Raw genomic sequence first — 23,843 nt, 5'->3', positions numbered from 1 at the left:
ATTGGATTGAAAAATAAGTTAAACAAGTTAATATCTTATTTCTAATTTATTGCTTTATTTTCTTTGCATTTGAGCGTCGTGACCGGTCACTCAATTGACTATTTTGCATACTGCTTGGCAATATTTATAGTACATACTGAATTTAAACGCATACATGTAGAATCAGAATAATACTTCTCAAGTATTTTATACACCTGGAATTTCAAAATCTAATAAATCTGTTTTAAAACATTGTGATAAATATGAGTTTGTCGTCTGAAACAAGTAAAAACAATTTTTCAGATTTACGAAACTACCTCATCTATCAGTACAAGAGAAAAGGAATTTACAAAGACCATCTGGGATACAACGTCTTTGATGAACTTTTATTCCTTGACTCTCATGAAGGAGAGTTTATTAATTCCTACAAAAATGTTTTCTATCAAAAGGATCAAAAATGCAAGAATATCTTTGTCGTGAGTGAGGACTGGAGTTGTAACAGGTTTTTTAAGCTCCTTGTTAACAGATGGTGTTACGCTTATTCAGGAAAACGTACTTTAAGTTCACTCATGACACATGGAAAATATGATTCAGATGATTTCAATGATTCCAATGATTTATATGATGCTCTTAAAGAGTTTGAATTTGTTTTCATGATATCACCTAATAATATGGAAGCAGAAGTCCGCATCCAAGACATGATTATAAACCAACATTTTCTGGAAGATGAATATTTCTCAATATTCGAGCAGATTCTATTTCGAGAGTCTGAAAAATGTCTCATTATCCTAGAGCAAACAAATAAAGAAATGAAAGGAGCAACAGTTCCACGGACGACGTCTATTAGCAACAAACAATTGTCGCCAAGACGCCATATGCATGATTACGTAGTTCTCACAACGGTACAGAGCGAGCAAAATTTAGAACTAGGGAAATCTGATAGACTGTTATACTTCCATTTATGATATCAAAGCACATGACGAGTTCATAACCTTGAGATAATAAAAAACAGCTTTTATTAGATAGTAACTTGTAGCAGTTTACTAAAAGATTCTATTTATAGAGTCTGAAAGATGTCTCATTATCTCCATTGTGGTTTAGAAAAAGAATATAACGAAAAGGCAGTGGGATACTACAACCTGACAAACATGCAGGTGCTTTTAAACGTTACATGAAAAATAATATAGTTTGCACTACAACAAGTGCCAGTAATATAAAAATGGTAAAATGTGGATATTCTTTGAATTATTACATTCTGTTCAGTGACTGTTGAAAATATAACCCCTTTTACAGACATTCTGAGTGACTCAAAAGAGGACGTTTTGCCTTTTTTTTAAAAAAAAAAGAGAGTGACCGAATTATGTTTACATTCGTGAGATATATTCCTTTATTCAGATGTAGATATTACTTGCTATTAAAGTTTGTTTATAAACGTCATACCGATTGCTTGCACGCAGATCAAACAATTTCTCCTACGTAAGTAGTATTCTTAACAACCATCGTAAAATAATAACTAAATATTGTTTAGCCTATTTTCACACCTTATCAGTTAATTCAGGTCACTCGGTTAATTTTCTAATTATTCATGTGTTTTTGGTTTTTACATTTCAGAAGCATTATATATAATATATATACAACATTCTATTACAAAAGACAGACATTAGATTTTTGTAAAGATTAAAACGTCAGGGGTCTAAATATGAAAATAAAACAAACAAAAATATGTTGGCTTCTTTTTGTGACAAAACCGCAAATGGAAGTTCTTTCTTTTTTGTGAATTTGTAAGGATTATCAATTATATCAGTTGTCAACAAATTTTAATATATAGTTATATGTTTTGTAAGATTATTGTAAGAATACGTTTCCTATTGGTCATCTGTACAGAAATGATATATGAAAAAAGTACATTTTCAAAAGTTATGACGAAAATCTTACAATTGCATCTACAGGTAATCAAGTAAACATCATCATGGTAAATGAATAAATGTTAACTACATTGTACACAATCAAGTTATGTTTTTTCTCAATGATAAACTTTCATTTATATGCTGCAGTATTTGTAACTGTGAGTTTATGGTCGACAAATCTGGTTGTAATGAGAAAATATATAAATACCTTTTGTGTTATTATTCTGTATACAAGGTCACGGTATGGTATTAAGCAGTTTCCGCTTACATAACAAAATGGTATTCTAAATCAACTGCCTGTTACATAGAAATTCTTTTTCTTAGAAATGTATGGACAGATTTTGTTTAAAATAAATTTTACGTACAGAAAATTGCAATCTTTTAACATGTATAAAAAAAAGTAATGATAGGTCATGTTGCTCATTTAAAACAAAAATCACCTTTGGTCAGAATTTAAGCTTCAATTGCCAGCCCTTTTTTACAACGTCTTCTTGATATAAATCATAGGAGTTTATCTATATAAAACATTGTAAAAACAAATGACATCCCGAAAAAACACTATGACCGGAAAACATTTTACACTTAAAGAAATAATCTCTGACAGCGGCTTGGCATTGAATAAAAATTGTATCGACTTCAGATGCGAAGGCATTATATCACAAGGGCGCATAGTACCTAAACGACAATATTCAAGAGCAAATCACTATTGATATATTCTATTGGATTCCATCACATTTCGAGGTCATCCTTTAAAATACCCATCAAATAATTGTATGTCTGTGTGTTTTTCTTTCCTAGCGCCGCTATAAAAATTGTGATGCAATAAAACTGTGAATGTAAGGTTTGCAAATTAAAGTATCGATCTAGTTATATTAAAGAATTTATGTTTAACTAAAAAGATAAAAGCGTTTACTGTTTCTTACCTGCATACAATATAGTGTACATTTACACAGTGAATATTCATAACCATTTGTATTATGTATGCCTTTGCAATAGTATTTTGTCTTTGTGAATGGCAAAACATTGTTTGCTGATTTTAGTAATAAACTTGTATTTTATTGTACTGCATTCATCATATCCAGTCGTATTGTACTGTACGTTGTATTTCACACCTATTCATTTGTAGCAACATCCAAAATCTCAATATGTTTTCATATTGGACGGAACAACTTAGAAAGAGTAATTTGGAATTACTCAACTTGAATATTGCGGCAGCATAACCTGCCATAACTTCCTTGATTTTAAACGAAACATATAAGTGTAAACACTAAATTTCTAAATTTATAATAGCTCTAGCACAATTTTATCCAATGATGATGTTTCTTCAGTTCAGATTTTATGAAAAGTTATTTTCCATTTTTTGGCACTGGATGTAATTGTTGGAAAATTAACATACGTATTCATCAGGGAAGAATATGAACTTAATAATGTATAAAAGCGTGCTAAAATGCATTACTAACCCACATTTGGACGAGGCGATTAAGAATTATTACTGTTATGTACTCGTCCAACAGAACACAGTATTGTACTAAACACTCCAAAAAAACCTAATAGTACTGTGCTGTGCTGTGCTGTGCTGTACTGTACTGTATATTATTGTATTGCATTTTATTGTGATGACAGATTTAGATTTCACTGTACAGCAAGTATGCTGAGGTAATAATGCTTATGTGAAAAAAGAAGAACAATATTGTAAATAGATAGGCATTTTTATACCACAGTCACACATACGGCGCGGAGAGCTACGTTTAGCTACGGATAGAAACGTAGTAATTCGTATCGATCCGTACCTGAGCCGTACGAATTGGTACGGATTGATACGGGTTACTACTTTAAGGTACGGGTCAGGTACGGATCGATACGGATCAGTACGGATTACTACGTTTCTGTCCGTGGCTAGACGTAGGTATCCGCGCCGTATGTGTGACTTGAGTATTAGCTCGGCTATACGAAATTTTGCGAGCTGTCCTACTCAACCCGGCGTCGGCGTCCTTCCGCGTCCGCACCTTAGTTAAAGTTTTGATGCACTTATTCTTTATCTCTGTAATTATTACTTGATGGATTTGTTTCAAATTTAAAATATTTATTTCTCATCATCACCCGCATCATATGGCACAAGGGCCATAACTCTCACGCCAATATTTTATGAATTATCCCCCTTTTTATTTAGAATTTCAAGTTAATGTTTTGACGCATTTTGACAGTTATTACTAAATGGATATAATTCAAACTGATAGTAGTTGTTGCACATACTCCCCTACATCATATGACACAAGTTCCATAACTCTGTTACATGTACCAATATTTAATTTATCCCTCCTTTCACTTAGAATTTTAAGTTAAATTTTCTATGCACTTTTACTATATACCTCAGTTATTACTTAATGTATTTGATTCAAACTTAAAATAGTTGTAGATAATGGTTCAACATCAAAACTTAAAACATACGACAAAAGTGCCATACACTTGCACCAATATTTCAATAATTATCCCCCTTTATACTTAGAAGTTCAGGTTAGGGATTTGATGCACTTTCACTCTATCTCAGTTATTACTAAATGGATTTGATTCAAACTTGAAATAGTTGTGCCACCTTAATTCTCACATCGTATAACGCGGGTTGCATATCTTTGGTATCATTTTTTCATAAATTATGCCCGTTTTATTTAGAATTTAAAGTTAATTTTGATGCATTTTCACTATATCTATGTTGTCATTAATTGGATTCAATTTTGATTCAAACTTGATGTAGTTGTTCCACATCATAATTCACATCATATGACACAATGTCCATAACTTTTGCACTAATTTTTCATGAATGATGCCCCTTTTTGCTTAGAATTATGCTTATTTAATGTTTTGTTATACTTTATCTCTCTTATTACTTAATGTTTTGAGCCTTCCTCATATGTGCAAGTTGCACTATCCAGCATCGAAATCGAGCGCGCAATGACAGCTATTGTTTATTCACCCTATGTCATCTTAAATCAGAATAAATCACCAGTATGGTATTGTTTATATGCTATTTTTTTCTTTAACCAAGATTTATTTATATATTTGTTTTCCTGCTCAATTATACTTTTACTTTTCTTACAAAAGTGGGGGTATGACGAAGTACGTACACAATTCCATTTCGATAATAGCTTACTCTAATTAGTCTAGTCGGTCTGTGTCAATAGAATTGGAGAAATTCTAATTTCCATATTCGTTAAATCCTGAAAACACTGGGTACAAACCTGTTCTCCACATGAATCAGAGGTGTGTGACAGGATGGACGTACCGGGGACAATAACTATCAGAACAGATCAACACCCATTACAATATTTACAAATTTATTTTACAGAAAATAATTCTTTACAATGAATAAATGATAACTGAAAAAAATCTGATTATAAGAAAGAAAGAAAATCTGAGCTCATTATCTAGATATAAAGTTCTAACACTGACAGTTCCGTTTTAACGTGACGTGGCACAGTTGTTTCCGTTAATTTCGAACTTTAAGTAGCACAAAAATACAACATAGCTTTAAGTAAAGTCCTTTTAAACCGTGAATAGGTTAACTCCGTTTTGGCTTCCTATGATGGTAGGTGATTGGATCCCTGGGCTGACTTCAGTGGATCACAAAAGTCATCGTCTTTGCGGTTTACGGCACAACCATGGGACGAAAGCTCTGCGCTGGGAAAATCACATCCAGGCGAGTGAAGACAAATGAACATCGGGTATTGTACTTCCGGGTCGTGACAGCATCACCAGGTAAAAGTCGTCTGGTGGAAGAAGCTAAAGTATATAACATATAAGAAGCTAAAATATATAACATATGATAAGCACCATAGCAAAACAAATAAGTCAGGGCATAAAACTGCTCCTTTGGGTACACCATACCTCCGTAGGCTCCCATAAATAATACGTGCTACTTATACAAAATATGAATGCTACTAAGTTCATACGTCACGTGATTAAAATACGTCACTGATTACTTCCATTAATACTAAAATTAATTACTTAAAAGTCTAAAGTTAAAGTATGGAAAAGATATGAAAATTTTATGATGAAAAATTATAGATACGGAAATGATAAACTGCAGCTATTATTTACAACTACAAATCAGCACAATGCAATGCGAAATAAACGTTATTCAAAAGCTAGCATGAATATAATATCAAATGCCATACAACAAAATGGACACTGTTTAGATGTGCTATAGACTGGCACACAATAATTTCAAATTACAATAACATATTACATACATGGTACTACACTTGCTACATAGATATTATTTAACATTACAATGCAATGCAGTATCGGCGTTCCATAACAACGAAATGTTTGACATATTGTTTTTGAAAAAGATTACTTTACAATTAGCATGTTACATAATTTTCAGTAAAATCTTACAGCTTATAGAAACGACATGCCGAAAGTAAATCTGTTACAAAATTCTGTAGAATGACCAAAAATTTACTAAATAAAAATCGTAATTCAAAAATTATACAAAAATCTTAACAAATAAACTTCTTACCTCGATCGAGGATAAAATTCTACCAAGAAAAATCAATTTGACATAGATTCGTCTAATGTCGATAGCGGTGTGCGCTAGGCATATCTAGCCCAGTCTATTTGTAGGGTTATGTCCCGCCAATGTTAAATTTCATGGACTCTGACTATTTGTATTTCCACAGGAATCACGATATAGCCGGCAAATCTGACTACTTTGGCGGGATTGAAATTGACAATCTGAGGCCCGTTATAGTGGTTTGGGGGATAAAAACATGAAATACTGAAGTTTATAAAATATCAACTGTCTTATTACTGAACCGAATTTAATAAAATTTACATGGACATTTAAGTTATGAAATGCAGAAAAACATTATAGGCATTTTATGCGTAAAATAAGACATTTTACCTCAATAACTCAAAAATTTACAAAAGATGATGCAATACCTGCATTTGCACTACAGATACAATGAGGCCCGTATGTCAGTTTGTGACAAGGTGGAGGACTAATCATTTCAGACACAATGTCGCTTATCAAATTGTCACGGAGAACATACGCCCCGCCTAAGGACCGAACTCACCACCCCGCGATCTGTAGACCGACGCTCTACCTACTGAACTAAGCGGGCGAGCTCATAATATTTGTTTAATGTGTATACATAATGATATAGTGTATTTGCAACAACTGTAAAATGTTGCAAGAGAATGTGCTGTAGATATTTTGTATATAATTGTAGTTGTCAAACATTTTTTGGCTATTGTCTGAATTTCTACACTAATAAGATAACTTTCAAACATAAATATTGAAGCGAGTGTGATCCCTTAGAGCGACGTACATGTATATTATACGGGGCAATATGATTGAAATTATTCCTCCTGGAGCTATCCCGTATTCTAGTCAGAAAGTTGTCTCAAAAAGTAAGTACTTACGCTGAATCTTTGAACTGTTGCATGGTTAACTGAATGTTGTTATATAATTTATTACAGGGGATCAAACTCATTGTAGTTAATTTATCAATAATTAGAACGACCCGCTATAATTAGTTTGTGGTATGCCATGTCCCTTTAAAATGTGTTACAATCATTTCTTCTTAAATATTAGTTTCCTCGTCAGGTTTACTATCTTTAAATGATTGTCATTTAGCGATGAGGACTCACTTGGACAATTGACATTGTTAATATAAACTTAATTTGTTTGCTATTAAACAAAATAATTTTACAGTAAACATGGTGTCATGCTCCGTTATTTCGCTTTCCTATTTGTTGTCTGACATGACATAATTTAGCCTCCATGATATACATCTCCTCAAAACGAGGCTTAATTTGGCATTTGCCTTATTATTGGTTCTTCTACTGCTTTGTTGATTATCACTCTTTTTCTGAAAAGAAATTAAGTTCACGTTGTTATGATTCAAAAGTGTGTGTTTTTTTTTCCTTTTATTTTTACTTGAGTAATTATTGTGTCATTGTTATTTATTATTGCGCGTGTTAGGGACTAATTTGGCGGGGAAAACTTTCATATGGAACACGGGTATGATAAAGAGTGAAGTGGTGATTGTCTCGAACACCTCAGTGGTATGTGTTCTACAGACAATTCCAGTGCATTCCCTTTGTTTTTTTTTAGTATTTTACCTGTCCTCGTTGTCTTTATTTCATGAGCTCCCCTGTGTCATAGTGACAAGGTGGGCTTTTGTGATCGTCCTTCGTCCGTTGTCTGGCCACAATTTCATGTGAATACTCTAGAGATCACATTTTGCAAGTGGTTTAAATCATTAAATCAAACTTATACACATGTTGTATTGCCATAATATCTAGGTTATTTTCGAAAACTGGCCGTATCCCATCACGGGCTCCAGAGTTATGACCCCTTAAATGGCCAAAGTTTGCTATTTTGGCTTGTGAAAAAGATAGAGACTACTTTTTGCACACAACTTGTATTAGCATAATATCTCAGTTTCTGGCGAAAACTGATCAGATCCCATCATGTCATGGGTACAGAGTTTTGGCTCCTTAATGGGTCAAAATTTGCTATGTTTGTTTTGCAGCAACATAGAGACTTTATCTATTGTTGGAATTGATACAAACTTGCAAAGTATCTTAGGTCTTAGATTTCATGTTAAATCTGTCAGATCCAATCATTGGTTCCTGAGTTACCGCCCCTGACTGACCTCTAAAAGGATCAAAACATGTTAATTTTTACCATGTGAACACGATAGAAGTGACATTTTATACTCATTTTTACCACACTTACATCAACTTTAGTCACAATAAAATCAAAGTTACTTTCGAAAGCCGGCTATATTACATCATGGGTTTTTGTGTTACTGCCCGTGAAAAGTGCAATATTTTCTATTTTGGCCCTTTCAGCTACATAGAGGTTTATAGTTTGATTTGATACAAACTTGCACAGAATCTAGATGATCTCTTGGCCAAGTAAGAAACTGTGTCATGTAGGGTCAAAAACTAGATCATCAGGTCGAATCGAAGGATAAGCTTGTTAACACCCATTTATGATTTCATGAGACATGGTCAGAATGTTTATATTGATAATTCCTATGCAAATTTTAAAACTGGATCACATGGGATCAAAAACTAGGTCACTCGGTCAAATCAAATGTAAAGATTGTTAACACTCTTGAGGCCAAATTTATTATCCTATCTTCTTGTAACCTGGTCAGATGTTTATCTTGATTATTCCCAGGCCAAATTAGAAACTGCATTATGTAGGATCAAAAAATAGGTCACCCATTCAAATCAAGACCCCTTCTACATGACACTTGGTACGAATGTTTATCTTGGTGATCTTTAGGCAAAGCTCGAATCTGGGACATGTGGGGTCAAAAACTGTCATCAGTCAAATCAAGGGAATCAAAGGAAACGCTTGTTAACACTGTAGGGGCCACATTTATGACCATATCTTCGTGAGACTTGGTCATACTGTTTATCTTTGTGATTCTAAGGCCAAGTTTAACAGGTGGGCGATATAGGGCCAGCATGACCCTCTTCTTTTATTTAAAAATACATACCCATATAAGCAAAACATTCTTTGCCAGGAAGAACATGGACTTGCATGCTATCTGAATGGGAGACACTTACGAACATTGCCTGGACCAGGATTTGTATTGAGCATCTCTTGATTGTGTCAAACGTGATTGTTTTTAATCTTTCTATGTTTTGCTACACGATATCAATCTTCTGTCTCCCATAACGGGTACGTTAAAGTCTTTTGATCGGGAGACGATATGGTTTTGATCAAGGTGTCAACATGAGATATTATACACAATAATCAGCTTTTCATCAAGGAGATTGATAGAACATAGACAATGAAACAATCAACTTGTAGGTCAGTCAAATAAACTATAATATTCTAGTATACTTTTAGCAAAATGACCCAATTGAAGGCATGGTAAATCAATTTGTTATAAAGGTTATTTTGTTCTTTTTACAAATTCTATCTTATATGGAATTTGTTCGCTAACTCTGGGTACAGTGAACATATTTTGCTCGATATAACAGGAATTTTCAGTTCTGATATGCCAGTGTTTTAAAGGATGATACAACTGAACATGTTTACAGGATTGTAAAACGTTACACTAATTGAAAAAGTGACGTAGTTGATTTCGGTCAGGTAACTGGTATTCTCAAAATGTCGCAGATTTGACTTTATAATTCAGTGTTGGCGTGTTAACTTATCTCATTACTCTGGCCGATGTTTCCACTGCATCTAACGACAATTTAAGCAAATGTATTGACATTTTTAAATAATCCTTTATACTTTTTAAAGTATATAGAAAGGAAACATTTCCGAACCATAGTTAATTTTCGAACAAAACGTAAGAGTAAGACAAACACATGGCCAGAGACGGGACAAAAAGATATTTTAAATTTCCTTCACAACTGTGGTGGTGTACCTTGTGCTTCGCCTCATGGCTTGTATATTTCACAGCTTAAATTAGATTTGAAAGGAGCCTGTATGTTGATGATTTTAACAATTGTAATATTAATAGATTGGCACCAATTATTTATTTCAGCAGGGCTGCCGTTCTCGAAAGCATTAGAAAACATTTCGATACATTCCGTCGCCATAATTTTGAATTAATTATTAAATATATTAATTAGTTTAGACATTTATGCGACATGGTATGTAACTACAATTTTTCATAAAGCTATTTTCAAATGTTGTCTTGCAAGGTGTGCATTTTAGGCCATTTTTGCGTCAAGATTTACTGTCCTGAAACCGGAGTTTTACCTGTTTTTATCATAGAAAAAAATGGAATCAACAGGCTGAAAATGTCAAATGATGGAGGGCTAAGTATATGCAATACATCCGCTCACAACTTCCCTGGATTTTCTCAAAATTGGATTTTTATGATTTTTTTCGCACTGGTATCAGTGCAGATTTGTAGAATTTTCAAATCTACTGCCCCATGCCCCGATATCAGCTGTGCAGAAATGACGATTTTTAAGGGTACCGTTTCTGTAGTTATTTTTAAAGTAGGTCACCGATTGGGCTTATAGGACTGTCCTAGCATGAATTGAAGACAAGATATCCCGATCTGTGCAGAAATGACGATTTTTAAGTGTACAATTTCAGGCAGTTTCGTAAAGGTCTCGACCTGTGCAGAAATAACGATTTTTAAGGGTACCGTTTCGGCAGTTGTTTTTTTCAAAGTAGGTCAGCGATTGAGCTAGCATGAACTGAAGGCAAAATATCCGGGTCTATAAAATCATTCCAAAGCTCGAATTTCCTACAGGTCCCGACCTGTGCAGTAATAACGATCTTAAAGGGTATCTTTTCGGGCCATTTCAGTAGTTTTTTCTTCAAATTAGGTCACCAATTGGCTTCTAGGACTGTACTAGCATGAATTGAAGGCAAAATATCAGGGTCCTCAAAATCATCCCAAAACTCGAATTTCGCACAGGTCCCGGTCAGTGCAAAAATGACAAATTTTTAAGGGTACCCTTTCATGCCATTTCGATAGTTATTTATCAAAGTAGGTCACCGATTGGGGTTCTATGACTGTCCAAGCATGCTTTGGAGGCAAAATATACGAGTCCCCAAAATCATTCCAAAACTCAAATTTCCTACAGGTCACGACCTATGCAGAAATTGCGATTTTTATGGGTACCGTTTTGGTAGTTATTTTTCCAAGTAGGTCTCAAGTTGGGCTTCTAAGACTGTCATAGCATTAATTCAATGCAAAAATTCCGGTTTCCCCAAAATCATCCCAAAATTCGAATTTCTTGCAGGTGGTATAGGTACCCTATGCTATTGGCCACATTTTTGCGCTTCAGTAGTTCCGTACTGGCGAAAAATGTATTTGATGATTTTTAAATTGTATATGATATATTATTATAACCAAAGTTAATATACTAACTGAAACTTCTAGCGCTCTCTCGGCAATCTTTCGCAGTTTTAACAGTAAATTTATCAAATTTGTTATACAGTTAGGCAAATATGTTGTAAATAACATATTGAAATGTCAATGACGCGAATTATTTTTTTTTTTTTTATTTTTTTTTTTTTTTATTTGTAATTTTACAGCCTTACCCATGTTGGAAAAAGTCACAAAAATACAGGTAAACGTAGTGTTTTTACAAAAGGAACAAATATCGTTCATAGGGATACAAAGGTGCACATGTTAAGTATTCAACGACATACGAGGGTCCTGCAAAAAGTTTTGCCACTAATGGGTTCCGTAGTTTTATCCAAAGTTTGTTTTTTAATGCTTCTTTGCACTGGAATGGTGTGTCCAATAGCTAACGATATCCGTTTATTTATTATGTGCAAGCTGCTGTTACTTGAAATTGAAATACATGCAGTCTTATACACTGACCAATTTACTTGTCACATTGTAAAATGGACGAAAAGACTTAAATTTATAGCTATAGTAAATGACGCATTAGGCTTGATATAGATTCAAAGCAAATATTTGATGAATTGTGTGGTATATATTGACCTCAGGCCATTTCATGTCATGCATATTAAATGAAAATAGTCTTGCCACATACTATACGAAAGATACAATACGATTATTTTTCTGTCTGGTCATATTAAGTTGTGAAATGCAAGCCATTTTTTTGACAAAATTTATATAGGTATATAATAAATTTATTGACTGATAAAATTGAAGTCATAGCTCTACTCGATTTTGTTGAAATTTTCATATGTAATTTCAAAATATATTTTTCTAAGTATGTAAGAAATTTCAAACATTCACTGGAAATATTGTAAAATATATTTACATAGAAATTGTGGGGCATTCGAAGCGTACTTTTGATCAAATCAAGCGTATAAAACAATTTCGCAAAACTAGTTTTTCCGACTTGTACGTATCTACAGAAACTTTACGGTATATTAGAAGATTTTTAACAAAGTAATAAAGAAATTTTAAAAAGAAACACGTCTTTTCGTTTTTTATTCTTATCTGTTCGATAGATCGTTCTCAAAATTCTGTAATCTATTTACTCTTAAATACAGATAAGGAGAAATATAGTCTTTATATCATTTAGTCGTAAACTGATAATGGAACCAACGCTGCTCTTCTCTTGTCGCTTTGACCTACATTAAAGACGCTAAGTTTTTCTATTGTGATACTATGGTTGGGATTGCTTTGCTCTTATTTTCGCTGGTTTACGCAGAGGCGTTGACACCTGAAGTGCATTTGTCTCTCTTGACGCCACAAGGTCTTCAAATCAAAGTTAAAGGTAAACTTATGCTAGCCAATTTCTTGTTTGTTTGTTTGGGTTTAACGCCGTTCTTTAACAGTATTCCAGTTATGTAACGGCGGGCAATTAACCAAACCAGTGTTCCTAGATTCTATATCTGTACAAACCTGATCTCCGCAAGTAACTGCCAACTTCCCCACATGAATATGAATCAGAGGTGGAGGACGAATGATTTTAGACACAATGTCTTCTGTCAAATCGACGACACGGAGAACATACGCCTCGCCCGGGGATCGAACTCACGACCCCGCGATCCGTAGATCTGCGCTCTCCCTACTGAGCTAAGCGGGTGAGCGGTGGCCAATTTCGGTCATCCCGTATCTTTGGGTGGGAGCGAGGACACGAAATGACGAAACATTGTTGACTTGTCATTTTTTTATATCCTCGTTTATTGAGGCAAAGACATGAGGATATGAAACATTTCCGACACTTCGCGTCTTTGTACGCTTAGTGCGAAGACATTAGAACACGAAAGGATGATAAAATACCTGTATGTCGTGTCTTTAGGTTCTCGTCTTCTCGTGGCGAAGACACGGGGACAAGAAAAGATGACAAACTGCTAACTTGTCGTATGTTTATGTCCTTGCGGGCTCGGGGTGGAGACACAAAGTCACAACATATGGCGACTACATGGCGGTATAAACCCGCTAACACGACAATTTGCCAATAAAATATATCGTATGTTTGTCTATTTGCCTCGAATGTATCGCGTCCTCGTGTATTTGTCCCGAAACGCGACAAGACGAAGACACAACTAATAGGCAGTTATCGTCCTTTCGTGTCATTGTGTCGGGGCGAAAACACAAAATGGCGGAAATAAACCACCATATCAACTAGTATTCTGAAATGTGAAATGTTTGCCATTGCATGTACATTGATTGGTTGATTTGACTTGAAGTGTTTAACTTGTCCTGAGAACATCATAGGGTAAAGCAAAATATGCTTTGATGAGTCACTTTCTATCATCGCGACTTCTAATGTTTTGCTGTTACATTTAGCTCCAACTGTTAATTTCAGATATACCAGGTTTGCAGGAAGTTGGATATCACTACACAATCAACAAAGTACTTCCATATACGAATTGGGACTATAATTATGAAGTATATCATAAGTCAGGTAAGAAACTTTGAGTTTTTAAAGACCCATCACAGCCTAGAATATAAAGCGACCTAATTCTTCTTACCTGAACTTCGTGAAAATCTTTCTGATAATACCGGTATAATACAAACTACGAGATAACAGGTGGACAATTCAGGACTTTCTTGAATTAATGTATTTTCATAACGTCATCTGCAAACTTCTTCGTCAATCATTTTTCAGTATAGTTTTAATAAGCATAGATAAATGTGTTGTTTAAACTCAAAGTAATACATTTAACACTGTGCATACTGCTACATTCACTCAAGAAAATGATGTTAAGACATTAAACACATGGTCTTGGTCTAATAAACGTATGTCACTGTCAATTTGTAATTTGATACTTGAATTTCACAATAATTATTCTTGATGCAAATCATGTATAATCACCATCATTGTAATTTATTCTGTGGCACATCTCTAAAGGTTTTTTTTTCTAATTTACATGTTTTATTCTTTTTGAAAGAAATGCTATATATAATTCATATGAATAAAATAATGTATTTTATATTTAATAATGTTTAATTTTTTGACAAGGGTATCCTTGTGGATTGACATTTGCTAAACTTGGGGTGAAATATGATTGTTTTTAAACTACATAAATTAGATTGAAGTGTAAAGGATGGCCATCAAAACAAACTATTTGTGTAGAATGTGTATGTTCTCCAAAGAAGCTTTATCACCAAGTGACAAAGATATTAGCGTCGAATTGCCAGTTCTCAACTATTATTGACTTTTTGTGTTCCGATATATTTCCGAGCACCAAACTGGTCGCTCCATATTCTTGTATAACCTGTATATTTATTATTTCTTTTTATACCTGGTTAGACTCTTGTCATTAACACAACGCTATGGTTATGGCATCGCCTTAGGAAATAACGCTATTGTCACACCTTAAAACATTTGAGATGAGATTCTTCGATATCGTATGTATTTTTTTAAACGATTCTTGTCTTTCTTGGCTGTATTCTATATTTTTCTCGTTTGTATTCTTCATCTTTTTCGTATCATATATGACATTCAGCTGTTTTACCGGGATCAAGTATTTGTTTTCTCTTAGGACTGGCGTAGATAATTTTCTGCTGTATTGGCTTTGGCTACCATATAAATCTTCTAATTTATAACAGTCAATATATGAAACCTTAGTATAGAATAAATGTGTTTTATCATCATAACTACACATTCTTGTTGTTTGTACTTGTTAGTTCCGTGTTTGTTGATGCCATTCATTTTGGTACTGAATATCTTGTTGTGATTGAGTGTTCTTCTACTTTGCAATATATACATTCACTGATTATAGCAGGAAGTGAAACCATGATTTTATTCCTAATTTTGATAAATCATATGTACTGTTCATAAATAATGTTATATACATGCACCTGTGTGATGTTTTTTATTTTTGATAAAGGATATGACAATCGCTAATGATGACACGTAATATTCTTTGATATCTTGATTTCATACGAACGTTTCACAGCCAAAACATTGTAACAATGGTTACAAAATATCTAGTTTAACACTTTCTTACTTGTCAGGCTAATGTATAAATGAAATACACATACGTGAGCCGTGACCGATGCATACATTCGTGATGAAAGCATGTATACAATGTACAGTACACGGGCAATGTTTTTAATGTGAAAAGTTATATTCATCAAATAACTTCTAGTATTCTTGTTTCCGAGTGTTGTCGTTTCTTACACAAATGAAGTAAATTTTGATAACGAGTGTTTTCTAATTGGACAAATGGAAATATTTCAAAATACCGTAAATTTTAAAGCCATGGACTAGTATTCTAAAAGGTATAAGATATCTTATTTTGTATTTTATCATTAACTTAGATTCAATATACACGTTAAAATGATTTCATTCTGGTACAATATAAGCACGGTGAATGGAACTGAATTTTGGTTAAAAGGATTTGTGAGAAAATCAAGGTAATCAGTTTGTTTTCATCCGAAACTCGTAGTCCTCCTTAAGAATTGTCTTCTGTCCACTTTTATTCTTCAACATTTCTTTAATTGAATCTATTGATAGACCACTCCGGATTTATTTTTCAGGTGATGGTTTTTGGACACACGAGAACAACTATGTACAAGTGAATCCGGGAGATGTGATCAATTATGCCCTGTATTTTAAAATAAACGGAATTGGTGAAGTTATCAGCAATTTGCATTGGAAAGCTCGTATGTGTGTGTGTGTGTTTTGTTGTTGTTCTTTTTTCTTCTTTTTTTTTTTTTGTTCTTGTTACTTTTGTTTAGTTTTTAATAGTAGAATGAAATACAGATTTCTTGTGTTACATTTTAGATCAAACTACCTTTGAACGAGTGAATACCATGTCGTACATTTTCACTCGTGACTTTACCATTAGTAAAAATATTGTATGTGGTATTCATTCGGTGAAAGATATTTTGATCTTACACCGAAAGAAACAAATATTTTCATATTTTAATTTATTTATTGCTATTAATATTATATTTTTCGTTAATTGGTTTTACTTTAGTTTTTACTAGGCTTCATTGAATTCCGGAACGAGTTCTAGTTTATATTTATCAATGATATCTTTTATTCTGGTGTCTGTTGTGTACACTTTATTTATTTGTAATAACTAGTATCTAAAATCATGTATTAGGTTTACATATAAACATACATGGAAATTGAGTATTACTAAATGTTTGTTTCTGTAAAACCTGTAACTATATTTGCGAGAACTTTCTTGGTGGTTCACATGTCTTAAAAACTAAAGATCTTTTCTACATGAAGGCGTGAGAGGAATTCGTATTTCTGACTGATTCAAATGTAAGGTATGTCTTCCTAAATACAGAGACGGGAACCAGTTCTAGTACAAGCACCAATAACAACTTTGGTGGCTTAAGCACAGAATCAGCTTCAGCGAATAGCCAGCACCCGCTCACAACAACAGTACCGCAAACCTATCCAAGTCAAAGCCAGAACATGAAATTAATCTTCTCTGATCAGTTCAATGGAAACACAATGATAAAACTAAATGGAAGCACGAGGTGTCAGCATTTGGAGGCGGAGTGAGTGAAATTAGAAAACAAATTTCTATTGAAATATATTTTTGTAATATAATGGTTAATATTTGATCGTTACAAATTAGGACGACTATATAAGCTAAACTAATACTACAGTTACATATCCTACAGGGGTTTAATATTTCCATTAGTTTTGTTCAAACTAAAGTACCTTTATTCTTTAAGATTGAAATAATACAATTATTCTGTACATTTTCATATTGGTAGAACTGGGAGTTCCAGATATACTCTCCTGAACCAGCCAACAGTTACGTTAGGGATGGTGTGTTGTATTTACTACCGGTAAGTACCTATACAATGGATGGCGGTCCTGCTCTAAGAGCTGTCACGAGTACATTTATTCATTAAAGATAAGCTCGGTATTGTATTCATAATTATTAGTATATTAATCATAGTTATAAAGTGTTAAATTTAATCCAACTGGAACAAATACCCGAGCTCAGATATGAGCGAGAGTGTTGAACACATTTGAAACATTTCTTAGAAAACAGCAACAACACCATAAACACCCAAATTCCGGAACCACCATTGTTAAATGCAGTCTGTTATCAGTCATATTAAACATGGCTTGCCCAGGCAGTCATGCCAGTCTCACTAACAATACTACCATTAAATTGTTTAAGAAATTGTTATGTACTGGCAGTCATGCAACTGGGTAAGGCGTCATGTCTGAAATTTAGACGTACGTAGGCTTTTAAAATGTCTAGTTTTCTCCTTTTTCCATGTCATTATTAAGTAAGCGCATACAGCTTTGCTAAACAGTAAACTTACAAAGTCTTCTATTTGCAAAATCATTACAAACTGGATATTTGGTATTCCTAAATCTGAAACTTGTAAACCTAGTTTTTAGTTCTTAACGTATATATTTTGCAGACACTAACATCAGATAAATTTGGTGAGGATTTTCTCTACCACGGTGTGCTTGATGTTCAGCGTAAGATTTTTCTATCTTCTGCTTTCACTGTATACATATTTTAATGAAATATTACAAAAAGATATACCATTTTTAATTCTGACAAAGAAAGGCATACGCTTATCAAAAACGTATGTTAAACTGGGAATTTAGGTTGAACGAATTTCAAAACAAAAACGCCTTCTTTATTTGTTAATTCGTGTTAATTTTGTTAATAAAATGCATCATATTTATTGGAAATGACTTTTGTCTTAGAATCTGCCTTTGCGTATCTGATCTTCTATTCTAACCTTACTTTCAATGTGGAAAATTATATACAATCAATTTTAGAGCAATGGGGAATTTGTACAAAAAGTGAGTTTTACGGCTGTCGAAGGGACTCTAAAGACGCAATTATCCCGCCAATAATGTCTTCTAAACTGATTACAAATGAGAAATTCAGTTTCAAGTACGGTCGAGTGGAGGTGGAAGCGAAAATGCCTGTAGGAGATTGGATATGGCCAGGTATAATATTTTTTCATGATCATTAAACAAAAATCTACAATGAAATAAAAAGTGTACTGGTGTGATCAAACCAGGTATATAACGTGTTTGCTAACTGAAGAGTTGAAATGACTATATTAAATCAGGAAAACTATGTTGTTGGTAAAAGTAGTTTATTGTATGCCAGAGAAGATAGCATTAATCTATAAAAGTCCCCTTTTAAGAGCTTACTTGAAAAAGACCCAAACTTTCTTATCCTATGTCAGCTTTCTTGAATTGCTTAGGGAAAAGTGACGCAGCAGTCACAGTCATGTCATTCTCCATTTGTATTCATAACTGTTTTGCAATGTTCATCAAATATAGCATAATTCTAAGACCAGGTCGGATGATTGTTCCTTACTAAAAGAAATATGACATAATGTAGTAAGGTATTTTTACGCATGTACAAATACAAACTAAACGTCAAACAACTTTAGAAAATTGACACTAAAGTTTGAACCTATTTTAATTGATATAATTATAATCACACATTGTTCATAAAGTATTATTTAAAAATGATGGTTTAACTATTACGCGTCCACAAAATGAGCGTTCCTTATCTAATGCAGTTTAGGTCATATGGCAGGTTTCAAAGCATTTTAATAGGGAATCAGGTATTTTGACAGGCATGAATGTTAACGTGAATTGTCAAGATTACACATGTCAGCTGGATAAAGAAACTGACACGACGAGAAATATAGAACAGATCAACTGACTCAAACAAAACATGTTTTTCCCTTATGTACAATTATTCTCTTCCCCACTTTTATCAGTTGTTTTTATAAGTTACTTCTATCAGTTACTTCTATCCATTATATTTCGGCCACACATAATTCAAGTATAACAAACTTGAAAGGACTACTATCATCTTCCCCTCTTTACTTTTATCAGTTACTTCTATCAGTTACTTTTACTCATTATATTTCGGCCACACATAGTTCAAGGATGACTACGGACTACTATTATAAACTTCTTCCTTTTTTTACTTCTGTCAGTTATTTATGTCCATTATATTTCGACCGCTGATAATTCAATGATGCCTTAAACTATGAAATGATCTAACAAAACAAATCTCGCTCAATTGCCTGTGAAAAGAAGTCACTGAAGCATGTAAAATAAAACGCAACGAAGTATAATAAATAGAGAAAATTAGGTTACTGTCTTGTAAATTTAAAGTTATTAAGTGAGTCGGAGAAAATATAAACGTCGAGGCTCTGCCTAACCTAATGTTCTATTTATCCTACCTTCTGATCTGAAATCATTCTTAAATTAAAATATAAAATTTACCACCAACTAGATCTGAGTCTGCCTTGCATAGAAATTTAAAAATTAATACGCCCCACCCTTACACAAATAGGTCTTTAAAATCTAAAATATTATAAAATAAGAGCTGAAAAACAAAGGCTAACCTTGTTTTGCTTTATGGCCGACCTCTCTGTTCTGCTGAACATTAATGAATAATATTAATTTGCTGCCAAGGGAAGTTTTGTCTGAAGTTCAGTTGCATGTCGGATTACCCGTCCTCACCAAGCAAACGATAGACGTGACTTATACACACGCCATAACGCCGCAGAACAAAAAGGCAAACCGTTTCCTCGATGATTTTATTCAATAACACTCCATGCCAGATGCAATATATTCCTAGATTTAAGTGCAGAAAGCTAAAATCCTGAACAAACGCTATACATGAGTCTTTTTCCGTTTCTCCGTTTCTCCGAGCGTTTCCGTTATAAAAACTTTTTGTGGTAATTGCAAGTACGGTATGCATACACCATACATTTGTGACATGTTCTCCCGTACTTAATAAAAGCGCGTTTATAAAAATAATTGCCTAAATATGTCTTTTAGCAGTTATTCTAAAATACAAGATGGCGTCATTTTAAAAAATCTAAAGTAGTCCGCCGAGCTTTATCAAGTCAGTGACCTGATAAAGCAAAATTTATCATACCCCTTGATTTTTGCCTTTATTTTGCATGAAGGTAGGATAAACCCCTTTATTGGTTCAGTATATTTCTTAAAACATTTCTGAGACAATGCTTTTTATTGTCTTTATAGCAGAACATACTAACTCATTGTATCATATTATTCTAGCTATCTGGTTGATGCCAAGAGATGAACATTATGGTGGATGGCCAAGATCAGGAGAAATTGATATGGTAGAAACAAGAGGTAAATGTGTCTAAACTCTATAGCTAAAGAAGATAGAGATAAATTTACTATTTCTGCAAGAATTTCAACAGAGGAGTGTTTTCAAATTTGAACTTTAATGAACTGTTCGATTATCTAATGTCTAAAGTCTCATTACATAGAAGTGACCTTATTCGAAATTTAGTTTAGTTCATACTTATTTGTTCTAGCTCGATTGTGATGAAAGTTTCAAGCTTATTGGAGCCACTCTCGAGTCCGCTTCCTGGAAAAACCAGTACTGGTGTACTATGAGAAGTCAAGGTCGTGACCCCAGTGGGGCTCGAACACGCGAACCATGGATTGAGAAGCCGATACCTTATTCAAAATTTATGATGAACGTCAGCATTTTTCTTTTTAGCATGAAAATACCATGTTATACAATAAACAAAATGTTGTAGAAAGTATTATTATAAGAAAGAATTTTTATTGTTACCAATAGAAGTCTCAATGTAATTTATATCCGTAGAAAGGACAAACGCCTCAAAAACACGATTCAGTCCTTCTATGGATATATTTGCAGCCGCTCTAACGACGCCATTTAGTTTATTTTTTTGTGAACAACTTCAGATCACACAAGCAATTATGCGGAAAGGGTCGCTCTTGATATTATTGCACCAATGCTGTTTATACGAAAATAAACATCAATAATTTCTATACACGTAGAGTAAATGTAGATATATTAAATGTAGATATATATATATATAGTTACATTCTGCGTAATTGTTCCAGTGAAAATGATGACATTTATTTTGCTTGACCAGCAAAAGTAACGCCGCTTAGTAATAACGTGGCGCTCTTTTGACGACATCCAGATATAGTAGGGAAAACGCAGTTCATAGAGTTGCCTATAACATTCAATTAGTTTCGCATGAACTACAAAAATGTAAATGCATTTCTTAAAGCAGTGTGAATATTGATGATGTCAGAATAAGTATGTAAAGTAAAATGTATACAATGTTTGCTATTGCAATGATCAAATCTAGAAATGCAATATAATGTATGCGTAATGCCAGGAAATCGTAACTATGGCAACATTGGAATACAGCAAATGATGTCAACACTACACTGGGGAACAAACTGGGATCAAGACAGATGGGAAATGACGACACAACATCGGTAATATTATCTGAATCTGAATGGTTTAAGACGTGTACTACAAAAATAGTATTCAAATTGGGAAAATTTGGGATTCTGATTATTATATTTTTCACTTCATTCAAAGAAGAGTACACAATATTTTCCACTTTTTTTAAACAATTTTCTAACTACATTGAAATCAACAGTTTTATGCTACGCAAATTCAATATTTCCGAGCAGCGCATTATAAAGTCAAAACTTGGAAATGTGTATTTTCATCTGTTACAGGGATTTGTCTTCTGGAACATGGGGAGACGATTTCCATACATATTATATGCTTGTGTTTTTATATCTTATATATACAGCCATAATATTAGCGAAAGAACAGAACATTTGTGTACGTGTACAATGCATAAAAGAAACATAATTTCATAACTCAGCTTTTAAATAAACTTGACTTTTTTTCTTTTTTTTTTTTAAATTAACTTTCTTTTAATCAGTTGGATGATACAGAGAACAAACATCCCGGGTAAGTTTTTGCATAAAACAAGAATTTCTTTATCTAAATTGTTTGCAAATTCTCATAGTATGCGACACATTGTTTTTACTCAGTTGCACTCGTGTATACTTCTTAAGTCAAAATAAGAATATGAAAATAGCAATGGAAAATGCGACGAAACAATAAAAGAAGTGTGTCATTGCATCTGACAAAAAAGAAGAAAGAAATAAAAGTGCAAATAGAAATAAATGGACAGATCAAAATCCATCAAGAAATTATACAAATAAAGAAACCTGTCTTGCATGAACAGAACAAATTTATTACAGAAAGTACTATACAATATCATATTAATAAAATATATGAAAAGATCCTTTGGAACATAGAGCGCAACCAAGCAAGCTGTAAACATGAATGTACTACATGACCAAAAAGAACTAGAAAATATAACTACATTGCGTCCAAGTTTACATGAGCTGCATTTCTGATAGATTTAACTAACTATTTCAGCTTAGGCGTCGACGGAAAGCCAGTCCTTACAGCAACCACTCCACCTGGAGGATACTTTCAGAAGGGTCATTTTTCAGGCACTAATATTTGGAAGAACGGAGGGAATGATGCGCCTTTTGATCGTGAGGTAAATGGAAAAAATAATAACTTTGAGATTACCTATTCCTAAGATCTTTGATAATGGCATAATAGCATAGGTCTTAATTAAGATATATAAACTAGTAATCTCGGATAAACATCACACTGTAACTTCATTTCCAATATAAAAATATCTACAGTTCTAAGAATCTGAAAGCAAGGTTACATACTATTTGATAATTTTGTAAAAATGTCAGAAATGGAATCTATTTTCATACACTTATCTCCATTTCAGTTCTATTTACAAATGAATGTCGCCGTAGGTGGAACAAACGGTTTCTTCCCCGACAATGTGCAAAATGGCGGCTATGCCAAACCTTGGTCGAACAATGATCCAGAGGCGCCAAAAAAGTTTTATGAGTCCAGACACCAATGGATGCCAACTTGGAAAGGCGAGGATCCGGCACTTAAAGTCCGTTCGGTCAAAATATGGTCCTATAGTTCCGATCATGCCATGTCGCTTATTGGCTAATATGTCTGGATTTATTTGCGATTAAAAAAAAACATATAAACATATTGTTCTTTCTTTATTATTGGTTGTTTGTTCTAGAAAACTGTATCGTTGTCGTTTCACCCTAGGCTTTTAACATAGTAAATATTTACATGCAATGTCTAAGTATGTATGTATGTATGATATGTATGTATCTCCAATATCTCTTAATTTTTACCCTTTATTGAGAAAAGTCTGAACTACTTTT

The 23,843-nt window shown here is 33.5% G+C and overlaps 1 pseudogene; it reads left to right on the top strand.

Annotated features, from left to right (window-relative positions):
- The first annotated feature begins 12,911 nt into the window (after positions 1-12,911).
- Positions 12,912-23,655, top strand: LOC128548775 (beta-1,3-glucan-binding protein-like; annotated as a pseudogene).
- Positions 23,656-23,843: the final 188 nt, after the last annotated feature.

Source organism: Mercenaria mercenaria, chromosome 15 (genome assembly GCF_021730395.1).
Source record: "Mercenaria mercenaria strain notata chromosome 15, MADL_Memer_1, whole genome shotgun sequence".
In the NCBI taxonomy this organism is placed as follows: domain Eukaryota; kingdom Metazoa; phylum Mollusca; class Bivalvia; order Venerida; family Veneridae; genus Mercenaria; species Mercenaria mercenaria.
Note: the sequence above shows the minus strand (reverse complement) of the source record. Positions and strands in the feature narration are given on the sequence as shown.